Source organism: Euleptes europaea, chromosome 2, assembly GCF_029931775.1.
Source record: "Euleptes europaea isolate rEulEur1 chromosome 2, rEulEur1.hap1, whole genome shotgun sequence".
Taxonomy (NCBI): Eukaryota; Metazoa; Chordata; class Lepidosauria; order Squamata; family Sphaerodactylidae; genus Euleptes; species Euleptes europaea.
Genome location: NC_079313.1, coordinates 51233810 through 51255237, shown reverse-complemented (window position 1 = coordinate 51255237; position 21428 = coordinate 51233810).

Sequence of the window (21428 nt, the reverse complement as noted above, 5' to 3'; positions counted from 1 at the left end):
GCTTTACCTCTGAGATCAAACATAGGTCACAATTTGTGCATCCTTGGCTTGGCCGCAGAGACAAACTTTCTTGTTTCTCTGGGGTTGGTAACCTCTTCCAGTAGATGTACAGGAAGCAAACCTTCCCAATTCCTTAAAAACTAAACAGCATTTTTTCCTGGAAGCAAACAGCTGATTCTGGCTTTTCTCCTCCTTCTTGAAATAGGTTTTTCAGAAAGCTGTGTCACATTTTCAGGGAGGCAGTATCACATTTTCAGGGAGAACTCATTTGGAAGCAGCTACTTTATCATAGGAGGGTGTTTTTCTTTGAGCTTAGTAGAATTTTTTAATGTTTTGTGATTGACCCGTTGAAATGGAAGGCATTTTGTTACTGGCCCCAACCTCCATGACCCCCATTTTATATTTATACCCTTTTTTTTGTCAAAGTCCTGGCAGTGCCTATAGACTCAACAAGGCTAAGGATCTAAAGGATAACAAGAGTAACAACCACAGCATTCAGGTTGCTGCTCAGCGGCCATCTCCATTCCCTTCTAATGGCTGGCACCTGGTAGAGTCTGAGAGGAAGAACAGGTGACAACTGGCCCAGCAGAGTGATGGAAGCAGTCTTTTTTCATGCTCCTTCTCCTTTTGCAGAATTTTAAAAATAGCATTATAAAAACAGTATTGCTATAAAGTGAACATGTGCTGTATAAATGGAAAATTCATGTGCTTTGTTCCTAGGCCAAAAGCAAAACTTTTGGAAGAGTAAAAGGAACCTTGAGTCAATCCTTTTAGGAGCTCCAGATTTTATTTGCATGTATGTGACAGTTTATTTCTTTTCGAAAAAAACCACTCAGATTTTCTCCAGCATTTCTTTATTAACCCTCCTTAACTTTTCAGGCTGACACCTGTGCTGCTGTATGGCTTATAAAATTTTAAAGCTAATAGTATAACAATCTCAAATAATGACACTGCGGATGTTCACAGGCAACTTGGGAGAAATAACTTAGCAAATCACAGTAGGAGGAAAGAAAGCTTCTGTGTGCTTCTTCTAGTCTGAATCAAGCCGGATATTTTGCAGCTCCAGAAGCTAAGCAGTGCTACATCTGAGAACCATTCTGTATAATTACTGTTTAGCACAAAAAGATGGTATGTCTTACTCATCGGTGAAGTGTATTTGTGTTTCTGTTCAGGTGATATGTCAGTTTTGGAGCACATGGCGTGCTGTACTGTTTGTATCCTTGGTATGTACCCTTGTGGCATACCTCGGGTGCCCTTGAGCCAGTCACAGACTCTCAGCCTAACCTACCTCACAGGGTTGTTATGAGGATAAAATGGAGGCAAGGACAAGGCCGTGTTAAGTCCCCCCGGGGAGAAAGGCAGGGTATAAATGAATTAAATAAATACCTCTGCAATATTGCAGCTTCCATGTATTTGCGTGACAATGATCCACAGGACGACTGGATACAAAGGAGGACCAGCTCTTTCCCCTTTAATACCTGCTTAGCCATTCCCTGCATGATTCATTATTATTTATTTATTTAGGCAGCTTACAGAATAAACTGTAATGAAAACAAGAAAACATTAGAAGTTGTTAATTAAAACCCAGCAGTAAAAACCCAGCCAGGGCATAAAACAACTGAGCTGCTTAAAATTAACAGTTTCTAAGTGAAAAGCACACTATAAAAATGGCGTATGTTGATAAGTGATGGGTGACGACATCTGCAATACAATTATTAAAGATAAAGGCATGCAGCATTTCTTTACCCTACTTGAAGCCCCTGTGGATATTGCCCCAATCCAGCTGGTGGTTTATGGAAGCTGGATTCTAGGATCAAGTGGGGGGGAGGACTGTTCCTCCTGGGCCTGCTTGTGGCCTTTGTGAGACACCAGGTAAACCACTGTGGGAAACGGGATGCAGGACTGGATGGTAGGTGTGTGCATTCAGATACAAACTAATCAAAACAATAACCAAAAATGCCCCATTAGTATATTATAACTAATCTGAATTGAAAAATTAATGGCAGCTGATAATATTCAGAAATCTTCAGGCCTGTCAATTATTCTGGAAGGCTGGTTTCAGGAAGGTCAGGGAGGAGTAGAGAGTAACTCAACAGTTATGAAACTGACATATTAGTCCTGTTCAGACATTGTAGTGGTGTTCATCAGCAGTTCACCTACCATGCGTAACAGGAGCATGTGCTACCCACAATTGTCCTGATATGCGTTGTCACTGTGTTGCGTGGACAGGGGCAACATAAATGTTGTGCTGTACTGTGAACACAAATCCTGAAAACTCCAGTGGACAATTCACACATGCCAAAGATGTATGTAAATACATGGGTTGCCCCATTCATACAACATGGTGACTACACATGGTAGGTAGCATGCTTGCTCCCATTAGGTATAATTATATTGTTTGACAAGGTCTACAGTTACTCAGAGATCTCACCACTGGGGAGGATTGGGAGGATTGTGCTGTCTTTCCAAAGTGTTATTTACAACAATAACACGTCTGGTTCACTAGATTGAGGAGGGCATTGACTTGATTCTATCTAAGTAGAGTTTGTTGCCATTCTGTTCTTTTAAGTGTTAGGCCTAAGAGAATGTATTGCTTGCACATACTGGCATATAAACAGTCAGCACTGCGGACTGGGCAGGGGCTTGAGGCAAATGAAACATTTCTCCCCTTCTGCTGATTGGCAGCACTGCCATGGGGACAAACAGAAGCAAATGTTCGCTTGCACCTCTGTAACCACAAGCAGTGCTGCACATCCATATGGAGACAGAAGCAAATGCTACACTTCTGTCTGGCTCCCCCACCCCCAGTTGCCAGGAAGCATCTGCTGTGTCATCTTCTTCAATAATAACTGTGCAGTTCCTTAAAAACAGCTGCAAAGTGGCCCAATATTGCCTTGCACCATTTCCCTGACGAAAGTTCTCTCCAGCTATTCTTAATCCTGGTTAAGAACAAGATGGGCCCCAATCGATAAGGGAAAATATCTACAAAATGATTTACAGATGGTACCTGACACCGAAAAAATTGTCTGCAATGTACAGTACAATGTCACCAAACTGCTGGAAATGTCAGGATAAAGTTGGCTCTTTTCATCATGTTTGGTGGCTTTGTGATAAAGCTAAAAACCTTTGGGATATGATATACAATGAGCTAAGGTTAATTCTACAACATAATATCCCTAAAACTTCAGAGATGATGTTGTTAAGCATTATACCGGACTATATTATAACACAACGGACCTTTTTACTCTATGCCACCACAGCTGCGAGAATGGTCTATGCAGCTAAATGGAAAATGACTGAAATACCGGACAAAACTGATTGGATTCATAAAATGTTTGAACTAGCAGAAATGGCAAAATTGACTGAGTTAGTAAATCAAAAAGATAATGATGAATTTGTTAAGGAGTGGGAGGCGTGGATTGTTTATTGCAAAAATGAACTTAATGTGCAAAATGTTAAAGGTTATAACTTAGACTAGGTTAATTTTCTATTTTTAATCTTAAGTCGTTTTCGGAGTGTTTTTGCTCTAAAAAATGGCTAGTCGTTTTTTAGAGCAGAAACACTCCGAAAACGACTTAAGATTTTTTGTCCTTTGGACCTTTAAGGATCATCCCCATAACTCTACCAATGTACAAAAGATTCTTCTCCAGCATGAAATGTGCTTTATCCATCTGTTTAATTCAATAGCGCCTTAAGGATTAAACAATGAAACAGACTTATCTTGTTTTTTGTAAAGAGATCTTGTCCCTTTAAATTTTGACGACCAACATACCACATGACGTCAACAGGAAATATATCTGCAAGACTACACTTTGGGTTGAAACATTGCATTGCAGCCCCTTTTTGAAGGGGAGCATATACTAAAAAACCAACATAAAAATAGTAAAAATAGCAAATAATATATGGAAATTAGGATGGTTAACTAACCACCTAAGTGAATACGCAACCTTCCCTAGCAACCTGGACGAGTTCCACGGGGAGTTTCTTTCTCTTCTGTGCTTGAGGTGAGAATTTGCAATGCAAGTTATGAATATATTTATAGTTAGCTTTTGAGATTGCAATTGTTATTTATTTTAATTATTTCAGGCTGATGAAGCTTTGATGGTGAAAACGCCAAAAAATACCCGGAAAAGCGTTTCCTTGTTGCCTTGTTGCTTCTTGTCCGCGTTGTTGTTGCGGCAATATCCTTCATTTGGAAGTGACTTTTACTCACCTGACGAAGTGGACTCTGCTTCACGTCTGACTTAAGAAACAGCCAGTGTGCCTATTTGTTAAAGAGCTTGTACATATTGTATAGCACTGTATATATTCTTATCACACTGTACTGTTTGTTGATATTTTGCACTTGTTGTGACATTTAATACACGTTTGATATTCTTGTAGTTGTGAGCCTGCCCTGTTTGGTTTTTAAACAACCTCCAGGTGGTGACTGGAGATCTCCTGCTGTTACAAGTGGTCTCCACGTAGGGTTGCCAGCTCTGGGCTGGGAAATACCTGGAGATTTTTGGGGCAGAGCCTGAGGAGGGTGGGGTTTGGGGAGGGAAAGGATTTCATTGCCATAGAGTCCAATTGCCAAAGCAGCCATTTTCTCCAGGTGAACTGACCTCTATCGGCTGGGGTTCAATTGTAATAACGGGAGATCTCCAGCTACTACCTAGAGGTTGGCAACCCTATCTCCAGGTGTCAAAGATCAGTTCACCTGGAGAAAATGGCTGCTTTTGGAGGGTGGACTCTGTGGCACTTCTGTCCCTGATTAACCCAGCACAGCTCCCTGTCTCTGCTGCTGGGCTCACTGCATTTTCAGCCCCCCATTGCTTCCAGTGCCAGTGAGCCTGAAGCCACTCAGGCTTCCCCAGCAAGCCCAGCCCAGGACCTAGCCTCTGCCTCTGGGCCAGCCATGTCTCCCACCCACTGTGGCCTAAACTGCCGGTGAGCCCAATACAGCTCCAGCTCCCCATATTGCCTCTGCTCCCAGGGGGCCCAACACCACAACTCCTGCATCCACATTGCCTCCAGTGCCAGAGAGCCTGGTGCGGTGTCTGGTCTCCTCTGTCAACCCTACCATTGGCTCCTCTCAATAGGGTTGCCAGGTCCCTCTTTGCCACCGGCGGGAGGTTTTTGGGGCAGAGCCTGAGGAGGGCGGGGTTTGGGGAGGAGAGAGATTTTAATGCCATAGAGTCCAATGGCCAAAGCGACCATTTTCTCCAGGGGAACTGATCTCTATCAGCTGGAGATCAGTTGTAATAGCAGGAGATCTCCAGCTAGTACCTGGAGGTTGGTAACCCTACCTGTCAGCCCTACCATTGCAGCCACTGCTGGAGTAGGTAGATTTGTTGTGGGTACATGCACAGACAATAGATGTGTTTTGGGGGATTTAAGCCCCCCAATGTATTTTTTTTTAAAAATTCAGATTTTTCTGCAAACCTAGGGAGTCCCCCAAGTTTACAGGTAAATCTATTTAGTGCAAGCGTGGCCCTGAGCTGCAGATTTACACACACACACACATCCATCAAATTACAGCTGACTTATGGCGACCCTGTAGGGTTTTCAAGGCAACAGACATTCAGAAGTGGTTTGCCATTGACTGCTTCTGCATAGCAACCATGGTACTCCTTGGCGGTCTCCTATCCAAATACTAACCAGGGCTAGCCCTGCTTAACCTCTGAGACCTGACAATAAGTCTAGCCTGGGCTATCCAGGTCAGGGCATTAGTTATATAGATGTCAGAAAATCTGATCATATAGTAGAGCCCTGCAAGTGCTCATTGGTGGATAGCCTTAATGTACAATATCAGGATATAGAGCAAAGCATTCTGGGGGAGTCCCTTATATATAAAAACCCCTCTTTCTTCTTCTGCACATCCATTAAATCCAAGTGTCATAAACCCTATTTGGATTAGGTTTGAGAAGGAAGGCCTAGGTTGCAGGGTGTTCATGGCATATTTTATTGATAGGACTTTTAATTGGACCGGATTTTTGTTTTGTTTTGATCTATTTTACCTGCCCTGGGCCTTTACAATGTAGTGGTTTATTATGTTTATAATTCTTTATGACTTTGCTATTAAGTTTTATCAATGGAAAAACAAAACATTAAAAATTAATCAAGCAATGTTACATATAAAAATTGTGGAAAAATAATTGTTTGGATGACAAAAAATGTTGAGAGCAGAAGTTCCTTCTTTAAGGAGTCTCTCTTGTTTCTTCCTTTAGCTGCAACTTTTTGTGTCCACCCCCCGCCGCCAAAAAAAAGGTCTGCAGCATGGCATGGGAACTGTAGCTGGGGAATTAGTAGAAATCCAAGGAACCCTAGTGTGAATGGAAATGCTTTCCAGATGTGCATAGCCAATGACCAGGAGCCAATGGGAGGTGTTCCACACATGCACTGAGGCTTTTCACAACTGCCCTGCCTTCCCACTTCAGTCCCTCATGCTCCTGAAAAGACTCAGTTGAAGGCCAGGGGGACACTCCTGAGTAGCGGTGGATGGATCACGGCTGTTTAGATGGGAAATCTGAAATCACTCCATGTATGCATGCAAGCACCTTAGGTAAATGGCAAGGGGTTCTTGGGCCAAGACTCTTCTGTAGTCAACAGGTAAATACAAATATTAATTCATTTTGCTTTGCCAAGGAGAATAGTCCATTCAAAACCAGAAACATGGCAGCATATGCCTTCTCAAGATGGAAATATGTGACCTTTATAAGCTTATTTTGATGAAAGAGCCAGAAAGACTCCCTGCCATACTAATAAATATAATTGTCCCCCAATATAAGCCAGATCCCTGTCAGTGTATTGGGGAAAGCACTGGAAAAAGTGTTTCTTGTTTCATAAAACAAAACATTAAAGAATTCTATATGTTTTAACTGTGCAGAGGGGGGAAATATATCCTGGGACCTAAGTCCAAACAGAAAAACGTAATCCTTAGAAAGTGCAGTGGTAAAAATGGGGTGTTCATGCTGTTCCTTCTTTTCTCCTAAGGATTCTATAGCTTCCTTCATTCTTCACTTCTCTAATATTACAGAAAGAAGGTAATTTTTCCTGGCCATTTACTAAAGCTCATTAAAGACTGGAGAGAACAAACAATGCTGCTCCTTAGAGGGTACCATTCAAAGTCACACTGCAATTCTCAGTTCTAATACTTGAGACATATTAATTATTCCTTAGTGAAAAGTGTATAATTCCTATTCTTCATTTTGCAGGGCAGGGGGTGGTGGATCAGGGACAAATAATAGGAAGTTACTATCTGACTGAAAAACTGTCTGCACTGAAGGGACATGAGGGGGGAAATGTGCACTCTGAGAAGAGTAAAAGCAATTATTCTAATAATAATTTGAGGGATATTAATGTCTTTTTAAAGAAGATTGCTTTCAAATAAACACTGAGGGTGAGAGAGGCTGTTTTATTTATTAGTCATTCCAAAAGTTCATTCCTCTCAAATGAGCCACCCCACCATCAACTTTGTTGACACATAATGGATCTAGTTAAATGGCAACTAGCAAATGTAGAAAAAGTTTTGTAACCAGAGACTAATTTGTTTAATGCATTGAAAATGTTCTGCAGACACGGAACTACATATTAGACTTCAAAGGAAAATGCTCCAGAGACTAAATCATCTTAAAAGCAGGCACGCTGGCAACACCGTTCCATGTTGTGCAGAGAGGATTTTCAAGACCCCCGTCTTATGAAAGTCCAGCTATTCCCTGAAATCCCCAAGATTCTGGTATGATGTCTATGTTTCGTGTCAGGATGACCATCTGAAAGGGGCAAGATTTTCTTTTGTATCTCTGTTAATTAGGCTTGTCTCTGTTTGCCCAGCATATATAAGTGTTGTTGACATCACCTTTTCCACATGCTTTAAAGAGTCCCGGGAGAAATCTACTGCAGAACAAAAAGTGGAGAGAGGGAGAGAGAAATACATTTGGAAACCATTTTATTTCTCAATTACCAACCAAAACGTATGGAAAAGATTTACGCTCTATCTGATTTACACCATAATTATCCTTTGAAAGCTTGGAAATACATGGCATGATCCTAGGAATCATTAGTTACTATACCCAACATAATTGGTGTAAACTAATGAGTTTACTGGATGGCTGACCCTTAATTACTGATTAAAGTTAAAGCAGACCTCAAACCAATCAGAAACCAGATTGCTTTCAAAAACACAGGACTCTATTTTTTAAAAAATTGCATTCCAAGTAAGCTGCTTTATGATTAGCTGAGGCACATGACACAAGGTTTTTTTTAAGCAATCACATGAAGCTTCTTAACAACTGCACAGTGAGCTACTTTTACTCTCCAGGACTAGTGTCCATCTGACAAACATGGAATGAATTAGGGCCACAATTTGTTAGTTAGTTAAATACATAGCCTGCTCTGTTCTGAAAGCTCATATGATAACAGATTGCAAAGCACATATAAAACCACTCTAAAATACATCAAGAACACATTCTCTAGATTAAAATGCAGCTGCTGACTTGAAAAGACAAGATCCATTCCAAAATCCCCTACCAGGCCAGCCTGGCTTAGAGAGAGAGGTCAGTCTATGAGTAATTTTTACCACAACCCTCCCAATAGTTCTCAGACAGTGCTTTGTGCTTTTGTTGCTGCAACATGTAGCATTGATCATTGTGGGATTTTTCTTTCTCATATGAGGTCATTCCATAGTCGCTTCACATAAGTGTTTTGCTTGGCTTGAATCTAAAGATGTGGAGGAAGTGGCCTTGGAAGCTTCCACCTGATTGCATCGGCCAGTTGTCTTCCAATCATTCCCTTTAGGATTGTGCAAAAAATAAATTTCGGTAAATTTCAGGTTCGGGTTTATTGGGCCCAATTTTTTTTTTTTTTTTTTTTTTTGTAAACCCAAAATAAGCCAAATACCCATACCGGTAAATATCAGTATTCAGTTTATTTTTGGGTTTACTGAAAAATTCAGGCCCATTAAGGTCTATGGGGATTTTTTCTAAAGCTCCTGTGGGGGAGTTTTTGGAGATAGAGTCCCCAAATTTGCAGTGTAGCTTGAAGGGACGAACCCCAAAGTCTGGTGAAGATTGGGTCAGGGGGTCCAATTTTATGTGGTTCCAAAGGGGTTGCCCCCTCCTCCATAGAGGTGGTAATCTAGCAGGTCAGCATGAGGCACCAGGATCCAGGAATGCAGAGGGAGAACCAGGCAGCAGGAGCCAAAGCCAAGCTTTGCCACCAAACACTCTCAAACCTCTGAGGAATAGCCTGGTCTGGGAACCAGACCTGCTTTTATAGTCTTTGGCCAAGCACAGAAAAGTTTGAAAATAATTCCAGCCAAAAAACACCTTCTGTGATTGGCCAAAGAACACTGTTCTTCCTTACCTGGGTACCTATTGGCCACTGAAAATTCCTGGCCCTCCTCCCTCCCCTTCTCTAGGTTGTCATCTGTTGCAAAAAATGAAGGTAGACTGCACCAGCTGGCTTTGCAGCCATCAGCCTTCCAATTGGCCACTCCAAGATGCCTGATCCCTCCATCTTGCTGGCCTGGAAACCAGCTAGGGGGCAGGAATATGAAGACAGGAGCTAGCTCTCCTTTAAACATAACAAGGGCCACAAAAGACTCTGCAGAAGGTGACTAGCCGAAACCCGAAAAACTGAATATCTATTTGGCTTTTTTGGGAAGTGGGTATTTGGCTTCGGGTTGCTTTCTAGGTTTTGGCATTCAGTAAACCCGAAACCCGAATGAAGCCGAAACAGCTAATTTTGGATTTATTTTTAGTTCTGTTTTATCGATATGCACAACCCTAATTCCCTTTTGTGATTTCACTTGATTTGATCTGTTCTTTACAAAAGCAGCATTGGTATGATCTTTCCAGAAAGGTTGCAACAGATTTGCCCCCTATGTGGACGGGAAGGTGCAGAGTTTTTGTATCAATCTATCCACATTGGTACCCTTTTCTTTGCATCTGCCATTCCCCCCTCATACCACCAGTGATTTTTTAACAGGTTCTCCCACCCTCCAAGTAACCTGGTGGCATGGTGGGGGGGGTGGCCAGTGTGAGGAGGAATGGAGCGAAATCAGAGCATCTCCCCATGTAGATGCTCTATTGCAGCTGCAAATGCTTCTGCATAGGTAGTGGCAGTGAGTGCACAACAGGGAATCACCTCCATGCAGATGAAGCAGCCCACATACATATATAGTTCTAGTAATTCTGCTTTATTAAAAGTACCACAAAATCCCTCCATTGGGATTCACTCTTCTGCTGAAATGGCCTGACTAGTCTGATGTGCATTTTTTCATGCTGCTTGGCTCTGAACCAGGGCTTAATGGGAGCCAGGTCTGAGCTCTGCTACCTGTTTCTGCTCTAGGGCCTGGCCTTGGAATGTAAATGGTATATTAATATATCCACCCCTTGCTAAAAGAGATAAATCTGTTCCTCATAGTAGATTGACTGTTGTGGATTATTGTTATTGCTGGTGTGTCCTAGTGATGAGCAGGTACATTTGGCCTAAGCTGTTTACCATCTGAAAACTGCACATCATTATCAGCATGGCAAGTATTTATCTAAAAGGTTTGGGATGCTCTTGTACCCTGAGCAGCATCTGAATCTGGAGAAATCAGTGGAGATAATGACGATCACTTGCAGCTCAAACTGTTAAAGGCACAGAGTAAAGAAAAAAAAAGACTCCCAACTGTTTTCAGGTGGGTTTACCCTCCCCCAAATAAATTGCATAGGATTGTAGCCCTGGGTCTTTCTAAGTCAAAGCCACAAGTTAGAGATGCCATGTGAAACGAGGGAACTATAGTAAGTACACAGTTACTTCTCTTTTGCTTATAAGATACCATAATTTGAGGCTACATAGATACCAGAAATATGAGGCCTCACTTTCTTAATAGAAATACTATTATACTGAACAGAAAATACAGGCTGTGCTTAAATGGATTAGCTGTTTTCTGATTGGATGAACCACAGCATAAATCTCTTTTCTTAAGCCAAGCAGAGGGCAGCTATTCAGGAACAGTAAGATGAGCAACTGTCCCTTTTCCTCACTAACATATATCAAGACAAAATAATTTCATTCCCATCAGTCATGTAATAAAATAGAAATACACAAAGCAATTGCAAGAGATCCATGACATGCACTTTGAAAACAAATCTCTTGGCTTGGGCCTGGTGCGGTCTTTCTATGAATACCACAAATTTGCCACAGTGTTTATTCAACAGCAGGAAACCAGAACAGAGAGCCAGTGGTTAGAGTTTTGAGCTAGGAGATCCCCCCCCCTCAAATCCCTCCTCTGCCATAAAATTCACTGTATGACCTTGGGCCAGTCATGATCTCTCAAGTTTACCATCCACATAGGGAATGTTGTCAGAATGCAATGGAGGGAGCCATCCCCCTCAGTGATTCTCATTGTCCCTTCCTCCCGTATTTGATTATGTATTCTGTATTAGTTGTTTTTATAAACTTCTACCTCTTTTTAATATTGTTATCATTTGCTGCCTTGGGGATCCTAAGTTAGATGAAAAGGTGGCTTTAAAAGGTATGAAATAAGAAAATAAGCCACTCTGAGCTTCCCTGAAGGAATGGGGAGAATAAAAATGTAGTAAGTAAATACAAACTATAAGTCTCAAATAATATTTTCCTCATTAATATTAACTTTTAATTTTCATAAGAACATAAGAAAAACCATGCTGGATCAGACCAAGGCCCATTAGGTCCAGCAGTCTGTTCACCCAGTGGCCAACCAGGTGCCTCTAGGAAGCCCACAAACAAGACGACTGCAGCAGCACCATCCTGCCTGTGTTCCACAGCTCCTGATATAATAGGCATGCTCCTCTGATACTAGAATAGGTATGCATCATGACTAGTATTCATTTTGACTAGTAGCCATGGATAGCCCTATCCTCCATGAACATGCCCACTCCCCTCTTAAAGCCTTCCAAGTTGGTAGCCATCACCACATCCTGGTGCAGGGAGTTCCACAATTTAACTATGTGTTGTGTGAAGAAATACTTCCTTTTACATGTTTTGAATCTCTCACCCTCCAGCTTCAGCAGATACCCTGTGTTCTAGTATTATGAGACTAAGAGAAAAGCTTCTCCCTGTCCACTCTCTCCTTACCATGCATAATTTTATAGACCTCTATCATGTCTCTCCTTAACCACCTTCTTTCCAAGCTACAGCCTCAAGCGTTTTAACTGCTCCTCATAGGGCAGTTGCTCTAGCCCCCTTGATTGCTCTTTTCTGCACCTTCTCAAGCTCTGCAATATCCTTTTTTAGGTATGGTGACCAGCAGCCACACACTGGGTGGACATCTTCATCGAGCTATCCACTACAATCCCAAGATCCCCTTCTTGGTCTGTTGCTGCCAGCACAGATCCCATCAGTGTATATGTGAAGTTGGGATTTTTAGCCCCAATATGCATCACTTTACACTTGCTCACATTGAATCTCATTTGCCATTTGATGCCCATTCCTCCAGTTTGAAGAGATCCTTTTGGAGCTCTTCACAGGCTGATTTTGTTTCAATCATCCTAAAGTGATGCATAATTTGGTGTCACCTGCAAACTTGGCCACCTCACTGTTCACCCCCAACTCCAGCTCATTGATGAACAGGTTGAAAGCACCGGTCCCTACACAGATCCCTGAGGGACCCCACTGCTCACATCCCTCCATTGTGAGAACTGACCATTGATTCCTACTCTCTACTTCCTATTTTTCAGTCAGCTCACAGTCATTCTCCATCTCTTGATCACCCTGAGCCTTTTGGTCAGGGGTCCGATAGAATGTCCCCAGTACTAAATTACCTTTGGGGACCAGAATTGTCACCCACAAGGATTCTGTGGATGAGTCGGCCCTTTTTATAGTTTCTAGTTTATTAGACACTATGCCCTCCTTGATGTACATAGCAACACCCTCCCCCAATATGCCCTTCCCTGTCATTTCTATAGAGTTTGTATCCAGGAATTACCATATCCCATTGGTTCTCTCCCTTCCACCAGGTTTCTGTGATGCTCACTATATCTATGTTTTCCCTTAAAAGCAAGCCCTCCAACTCCCCCATTTTTGCTTGGAGGCTCCTTGCATTAGCATTACACCTCCACACTGTCACTCTCTTTCGACTTGCCTGGCATGTGCCCTTGGGCATCCTTAAATGGCTATCCCACTTTACTTTACCATTCCCTTTCATGTCTACCCTATCCCTGTGTGGGCAATCAGTCTGCCTTAACCAAATGCTTCTCAGCTCCTGTCGGCTTTCTCCCTAGGTTCAGTTTAAAAGCTGCTCTGTCACCTTTTTAATGGTATGTGCCAGCAGCCTAGTTCCATCCTGGTTCAAGTGGAGCCCATCTCTTTTGTACAGGCCTGGTTTATCCCAAAATGTTGCCCAGTTCCTAACAAATCTAAAGCCCTTTGTCAAGGAATGCGCCTCCTTGACACCCTCCTCTCTATACCATCGTCTCATCCATGCATTGTGTCCTGCGATGACCTCAAGCTGGGGTGTCTCGGGCCCTCCCCGCGCTAGGCCACTCACCTTGAGAACACAGGGGCCAGCTGGAGATGCTTCAAGACAGCCATGCTCCACTTGGCTGCTCCACCCATACCTCCTCTCTTTCCCGCAAGCCCAGCTCAGGGATGACATCCGGGACAGGCCACCGCTGAAGAGGGCCCAGAAGCCGATGGAGGGAAGAAAACCAGGGTGGCCAACCCCCACCTGGCCAGAAGAGCTGCGCCAAGCTCCGAGCCAGCCTTGCTGCTTCTGACTTGGCTCACCAGCCAACTGGTTGTTGGGCGTGCGCAGCAGGGGCAGGGCTGAGGTTTTTTACCTAATAGGCATTACTGAAACTTGGTGGGATGTGACTCACAACTGGAATATTAAGATTGAGGGGTACAACTTGTTTAAAAGGAATAGACAGATAAGGAGTGGGGAGGAGTAGCATTAAATGTTAAAGATGTGTATAGTTGTGAAGAAATACATGGATTTGAGCATGGAAGTTCCATCGAGAGTCTATGGGTAAAAATAAATGGAGTAAGAAATAATAGTGATATTATGGTGGGGGTCTGCTGTCGACCACCAAACCAGGCAAAGGACTTGGATGAGACTTTCCTAGACCAGATTACAAAGTTCTCAAAGAGATGGGACATAGTGGTCATGGGAGATTTTAATTACCCGGATATCTGTTGGAAGTCTAACTCTGCTAAAAATGCAAGATCCAATAAATTCCTATCTTGTCTTGCTGACAGCTTCATATTCCAGAAAGTAGACAGGGAGAGAAGGGGATCTGCTACCTTATACTTGATTCTCACCAACAGGGAAGAACTGGTTGATGAGGTTAAAGTAGTAGGCACCCTGGGTAGTAGTGACCATGTAATCTTGGAATTTTCAATCTTGGGAAAAGGAGAAACTGTTCATAGTCAGACATATAGGTTGGACTTTAGGAAAGCAAATTTTACCAAACTTAAACTTATGCTGGGTAAAATCCCATGGTCAGAAATACTTAAGGAGAAAGAAGTTCAAGAAGGGTGGGAGTTTCTTAAAAATGAAATACTGAAGGTGCAATCACAAACCATTCCTATGAGAAGGAAAAATGGGAGGAGCCTAAAGAGGCCAGGGTGGCTCCATAAACAGCTTTCTAAAGATTTGAGAAATAAAAAAGACTCATTTAGGAAGTGGAAGGAGGGCCTTATAACCAAAGAGGAATATAAACAAATAACCAGTGGTTGTAGGGAGAGTGTCAGGAAAGCTAAAGCTCAGTATGAGCTTATGCTAGCGAGAGATGGTAAACACAACAAAGGGTTCTTTTCCTATGTACTGAGTAAAATAAGAACAAGGACATGGTAAGCCTATTGAGGGAACTGGAAAGTGAAATTGTAATAGGAGATGAAGACCGGGAAGAACTGCTCAATTCCTACTTTTCCTCAGTCTTTTCTTACGAGAGAAACGGTGCTCAACATGGCAAAAACAGAACACATGATGAGGGAAGGGATTTGCAACCTAGGATTGGCATTTGGGTAGTGCGCAAGCACCTAGTTTCTTTAAATGAAACAAAGTCCTCAAAGCCAGATGAATTGCGTCCAAAAGAACTTGCAGATGTAATTTCTGAGCCTCTGTCCATTATTTTTGAGAATTCTTGGAGAACAGGTGAGGTGCCAAAAGATTGCAGGTAGGCAAATGTTGTCCCCATCTTCAAGAAGAGGAAAAAGGAGAATCCGGGTAACTACTGACCCATCAGTTTGACGTTTATACCGGGAAAAGGTTTTCGAACAAATCATCAAACAGTCAGTCCTTGAGCATTTAGAAAAGATGGGTCTCATTACTAAGAGCCAGCACGGGTTTCTCAAGAACAAGTCATGTCAGATTAATCTTATCTTCTTTTTTGAGAAAGTTACTACCTTGCTGGATCAGGGGACTGCTGTAGTCATAGTTTATCTTGATTTCAGTAAGTCTTTTGATAAGGTTCTTTGTAATATTCTTGTTGACAAAGTGGGAAAATGTGATCTAGATACTATTACAGTTAGGTGGATCTGTAACTGGTTGACAGATCGTACCCAAAGAGTGCTTGTTATTGGTTCCTCATCCACTTGGAGGAGTGACTAGTGGAGTGCCTCAGGGATCTGTCCTGGGCCCAGTGTTGTTCAACATCTTTATAAATGATTTGGATGAAGGAATAGAGGGGATGCTTATTAAATTTGCAGATGATACTAAATTGGAAGGGGTAGCAAATACATTAGAAGACAGAGCCAGGATACAGGATGAACTTGACAGGCTGGAGAATTGGTCTAAAACTAATAAAATGCACTTCAACAGAGATAAATGTAAAGTTCTGAATTTAGGTAGGAAAAATCAAATGCATAATTATAGGATGGGGGAGACTTGTCTTAGCAGTAGTGTGTGCGAAAAGGATCTTGGGGTCTTAGTAGACCAAACACTGAACATGAATCAGCAGTGTGATGCAGTGGCTAAAAAAGCAAATGCGATCTTGGGCTGTATCAACAGAAGTATAGTGTCCAGATCACGCAAAGTGATGATATAGTTTTACTCTGTTCTGGTTAGACCTTACCTAGAGTATTGTGTTCAGTTTTGGGCACCAGAATTTAAAAAGGATGTAGACAAGCTGAAACATGTCCAGAGGAGGGCAACAAAGATGGTGAAGGATCTGGAGTCCAAGTCCTATGAGGAAAGGTTGATGGAGCTAAGTATGTTTAGCCTGAAGAGGAGGAAACTGAGAGGTGATAAGATAACCATCTTCAAGTACTTGAAGGGCTGTCATGTAGAGGATGGTGCCGAGTTGTTTTCTGTTGCCCCTGAAGGTCGGACCAGAACCAATGGGCTGAAATTAAATCAAAAGAGTTTCCATCTAGACATTAGGAAAAATTTTCTAACAGAGCAGTTCCTCAGTGGAACAGGCTTCCTCGGGAGGTTGTAAACTCTCCTTCCCTGGAGGTTTTTCAGCAGAGGCTAGATGGCCATCTGTCAGCAATGCTGGTTCTATGACCTTAGGCGGATCATGAGAGGGAGGGCATCTTGGCCATCTTTTGGGCATGGAGTAGGGGTCATTGGGGGTGTGGGGGGAGGTAGTTGTGAATTTACTGCATTGTGCAGGGATTGGACTAGATCAGGCCTTCTTAAACTTTTCCCATTCTTGACCCCTTTTTGCCTGAGAAATTTTTACGTGACCCCAGGTATATAAAATAGGTATACAAATCAAACGTTTACTGATAATATATCAAATTTTCCGCAACCCCCACATTCAGTTACACAACTCCATATAGGGTCATGACCCACAGTTTAAGAATCTTTGGACTAGATGACCCTGGTGGTCCCTTCCATCTCCATGATTCTATTCTATTCATGACTTGTAGTCTTTTGACATACAAAGTAGGATTCACATGATGCAATGAAAGTGTGTATAACAATTGCCAAACTGATACATTGAGATATTCTACCCTCCTTTATAACTGTTACTTGTGACTTGCCATTAAACCTGGTAGAAGTCCTGTGTTCCAAACCTGTGCTTTAATGTTACACAAGCAGGCAATCAATGTGTCCTACTTACTAATAGGTGCAAAGGAGGTGAGACGACACTTCAATCCCTTCTGTACATTATAGTGCTTTGAAATTATCAAAACTTCACCAGGGTGTCATCTCTACTCTTGCTGGCAAAGTTACATTAAATAATTCATTCCCTTACTTGGCTGATAACAGGCAGATATTCTAATGATGCTTGAGAATTGACTGTGGGACACAAGTGGTAAGAAGGAATTTTAATGCTGTCCTAAATATTTATCTGGGCAGGGAGAAAAAGAAACAATCTGAATGAACCAATAGATGAGTATGTATTCATTTGGGTACCATGCTAATATCCTCTTTAAATTTTTTAAACTTACTTGGCAGAAACATTTAGAAAGCCAAAGTTGTTTAACTTTTTATTCCTCCTGTGGAACAAATTATTCCTGGATGTTGTGCTTTATTAGCTGCACTGGGCATATTTTCTGAGCTTGTAGCAGATTGCAGCAAGAAAGTGAGTTGGAATACAACTTTGGAAGTATCTTTAGGAGATCCTATAGAGAATAGGGGAGAGGTCTCTTACGGCTAATGCAATCTTAAATTTAACAACAGAAAACTATTGTCATTTTGTAATCTGAACATCTTCAAAATTATTTCAGCATTTCTTTATGAATGTTGAAACAACTGACATCAGATTTTGCTGCTGAGATTGTCTGAAGTCACGTCAGGCTTGAAGAAATAGTAATTTATCAAAAACAATTTTGTTAAGAAATGATTTATGTCAGGAACTATATATGATATCATTATAATGTGTACCGTGCATTAACCCAAAACATTTGGAACTTCTAAAAATGGAGCAGGCTTGTCACTGCCAACCTCCAGGTGGTTAATCAAAAAACCAAAACCTATGCTGCAAATAACTTACAGCCCATTCCTGAGAATTGGGCCAAAAGTCAATAGGAGGCGGCGTGACCTCGCTGCCAGCATAAGTACGTGTAATCGCGTGTTTACACGTACTTACGCTGGCGGCGAGGCCAGTCCCACTGGCGGGTGAGCGCCGCAGGACTGCACCTCCCCACTCCACCGGTGCCGGCAACTGCGTGAAGATGCCGCGCCGGCGCAGGGGGTGTTCCAGGGGCGGACCGGGGGGAGGAACCGGCGGCTAGTTGGCTCCATATCCCCTTTCGGCCACTTGCGCCGGCGGCCAGAACAGCGTTGCTGTGCCTGCTATTTAGCAGTTGCAGCCTCGCTGTTTTCAATCGGGCGAAAAGCTCCAGTTAAACAAAAAAACAAAAAGCCGTGAAACGGCGTCAGGGAAACGGCCGCTGCGCCTCTTCCCCGCCGTCCCCCGTATGCCTCAGCTCAGGAATGGGCTGTCAGTTGATAACTCAAACAGCACGTAGGCTCACACTTATATAAGAAAATACCTCAATATTCTAACAGTAATCCAAACCACAAATGAACCTGCAGTGTACCAAAGTTGTTATTATTAACCACAAAATAATACATATGCTCAAAAATGATGTGACATACACACTGTCTACTTGTGCTAATTACACTCCCCATAGCAAATACATGTGCAACATACATAAGCCAACATGATGTACAAAAAAAAAATCCAGTTTGCTCATGCTGAATCTCCCCCCTCCCATACTGTTTCCCCCTCACACCCTGACCTCTGAAGTAATTCCTGCCTGTTGGACTTCTGGAAGTAAACCCAGCTGTTATGAAAAATGACAGCAACAAATACTTGGAGAGTTCAGCACCTCATCCACATGGCTTATTTGTGCTTTAGGTCACATCCCACCTTACATACCATTGGGGTAGACCTGCATTTAAAGTAATAAATCTATTGTCATGTGCACTGTGGCTTGAGAGAGGCTCTAGGCCTTTAAAAGGTAAAGGTCCCCTGTGCAAGCACTGGGTCATTCCTGACCCATGGGGTGACGTCACACCCCGACGTTTCCAAGGCAGACTTTGTTTGCGGGGTTGTTTGCCAGTGCCTTCCCCAGTCATCTTCCCTTTACCCCCAGCGAGCTGGGATCTCATTTGGCCAACCTCAGAAGGATGGAAGGCTGAGTCAACTTTGAGCCGGCTACCTAAAACCGACTTCTGTCGGGATCGAACTCAGGTCGTGAGCAGAGCTTTTGACTGCAGTACTGCAGCTTAACACACTGCACCACGGGGCTCAGGAAAGCAGTTCAGAAGGTAAGAGTACCAGACTTGGATCTGGGAAACACGGGTTCAAATCTACATGAAATTCACTGGATGACCTTGGACCAGTTACTCTCTTTTGGTCTAACCTACCTCGCAGGATTGTTGTGAGGAGGTCAGAACCACATACACCACCTTGAGCTCTTTGGAGGAAAGGCAGGACAAAAAGGTATAGACAGAACAATGAGATGCAGCTTATTTACTTTCCAACTCCTGTTGGAGAAGCAAAACTCAGAAGGAAAGAGTGGATGGAGGAAACAGGGGTGCCCAATGGCTGCTGCTCCTTCCTCAATATCCTGTCCTTCCGGCAGACAAACTGGTTAGTAGTTAATAATAAACTGTAGCAGGCAACCATTTCCCCTTCCTTTTCAATTTGGATTAGGCTATATTAATGGAGATTGTTCAGCTTGGGTTTGGAGTAATTAATATACTGCATGTCAGGCTGCAATGGAAAAAAAGACACAGTATCAGGGCCAGTTTAAAAGAAAATGGGTAGAAGTCCTACTTGTTATTACCTATATAGAGAGTAACTTTTTTTCTTCTGACAGGGGCTCTCATGGCATTGGAGTGAGGGAGAAAGCTGCACTTGTTGAACACATGGCTATAATGCATTTGTTGGAGGCAACTTTAAGTATATAAGCAGCTTGACATAAGTATGCATAAACTACCAACTATTTTCTTTTATTTCTTTGGGGAAAACTTTTATTTTTGGTGTTAGAAACATGGGAAATAGCAGCATATTACAGACCATATCAAGCCACAGTTTGCCTCTATCAGGCGTGCTAAAAACCTTTCCTTAGTTTGAATGCTACAGTGAAGAAGGAGGCCACTCTCTGTGTCACGAGTAAATTTACATCCGCCAACAAGACTCTTACTCACGCTTCTTCTGAAACCAGCATCTGTGGGATGCACTGAATCAATCTAGGGAAATAGTTTGTTACCCATTACGATTTTCAGCCAGATGATTTTTATTGTTTCTCTCTCCGAATTATGACTTCTCACTGAACTTTTCTTTCATTCCAGTTTAAGGCCAAAGTTGCAGAAATAGAGGACACCCACAGGTGGCGCTGTGGCTCAAGTACACCTGGATTTTTATTACTGTGAACTGCAACCATTTATTTTCTTGCATTTTCAAAAGGGGTAATGCTAGTCTTCACATTATCATCTGTAAAGAACTATCGCTGGCTAAAATCTTCCTGCTAACATATGTTAACACATTACTTTGCAGGCTGCTTTTACAGCCACAGCTTTACAATATACTCCGCTGTTTTCAGTATCCACCCAGCCTTGTAGCTGGTCCCTCATTGCACAGTCATTCCACACTCTGATTACTTTCACATGTCATTTTAGGCCAGCACTGGAGCGGCTTGGGGCAGATACTGAGACAGGCAAATACAGTTGTATCTTTATAATGCCGAGGCAATTGTGTATTGGTTGTGAGAGTGCACATGAGCTGCTTTGGAACAATAAGCTGCTGCGATTGCTTCTGGACAGATCCTGCCATTCCCTTGTTTAGAGCAATTGGCAACTGTTTTCAATTGATACAATTCAGGCTCAAAGAACCCGATGTGGCTTTGCTTTATCAAAATATTAAACTGCCTCTAGCTAGCCAAAGCTTGTTTCTGCAGTATGAAGGGGTCAATCCATGCTCTCTGGGCTTCCCGAGATGATCCTAAGGACCAACCTTCTCACATATCTCAGATGCTTTCTTCTGTTCAAGCCAGAATCTGCACAGTCAAGAGGCTCTGCTGAACAACACCACACATGACAACTGCAGACCTGGGTGTTAAGATCAGGTTGCTGCCAAATCCCCTTGATTTGGGGTGGCCTATACCTTTCCTCTCTCTGTACCACCCCTGCCCAATTGCTTTTTAAGGCGATTTCCTCCAGTGGGCCTGTGTGATGTAAGGGACAACATCATGTTTGAAAACATCATGCCACAGCATGGTCAACCTTACACGTACTTTGGTCTTCACATGACGTATGATTTATTGTTTGCTTTTGTTAAACTGTATCTCTGAAAAGGTAGTGGAAAGAATCACAGTGTTATAATACTGTCTGAGCAATCTGTCTACAGAGAAAAAGTGCAGGTGTGTGTCAGTATGCTGTACGAATTAGTGTGCTGGACGAGGACTGGGGAGACCTGGGTTCAAATTTCTACATAAAGCTCACTGGGTCACCACGGGTTAGTGTCTTCTTCTCAGTTTGTCGTGTGAAGATAACACATGGGAGCTGTCCAAAAACT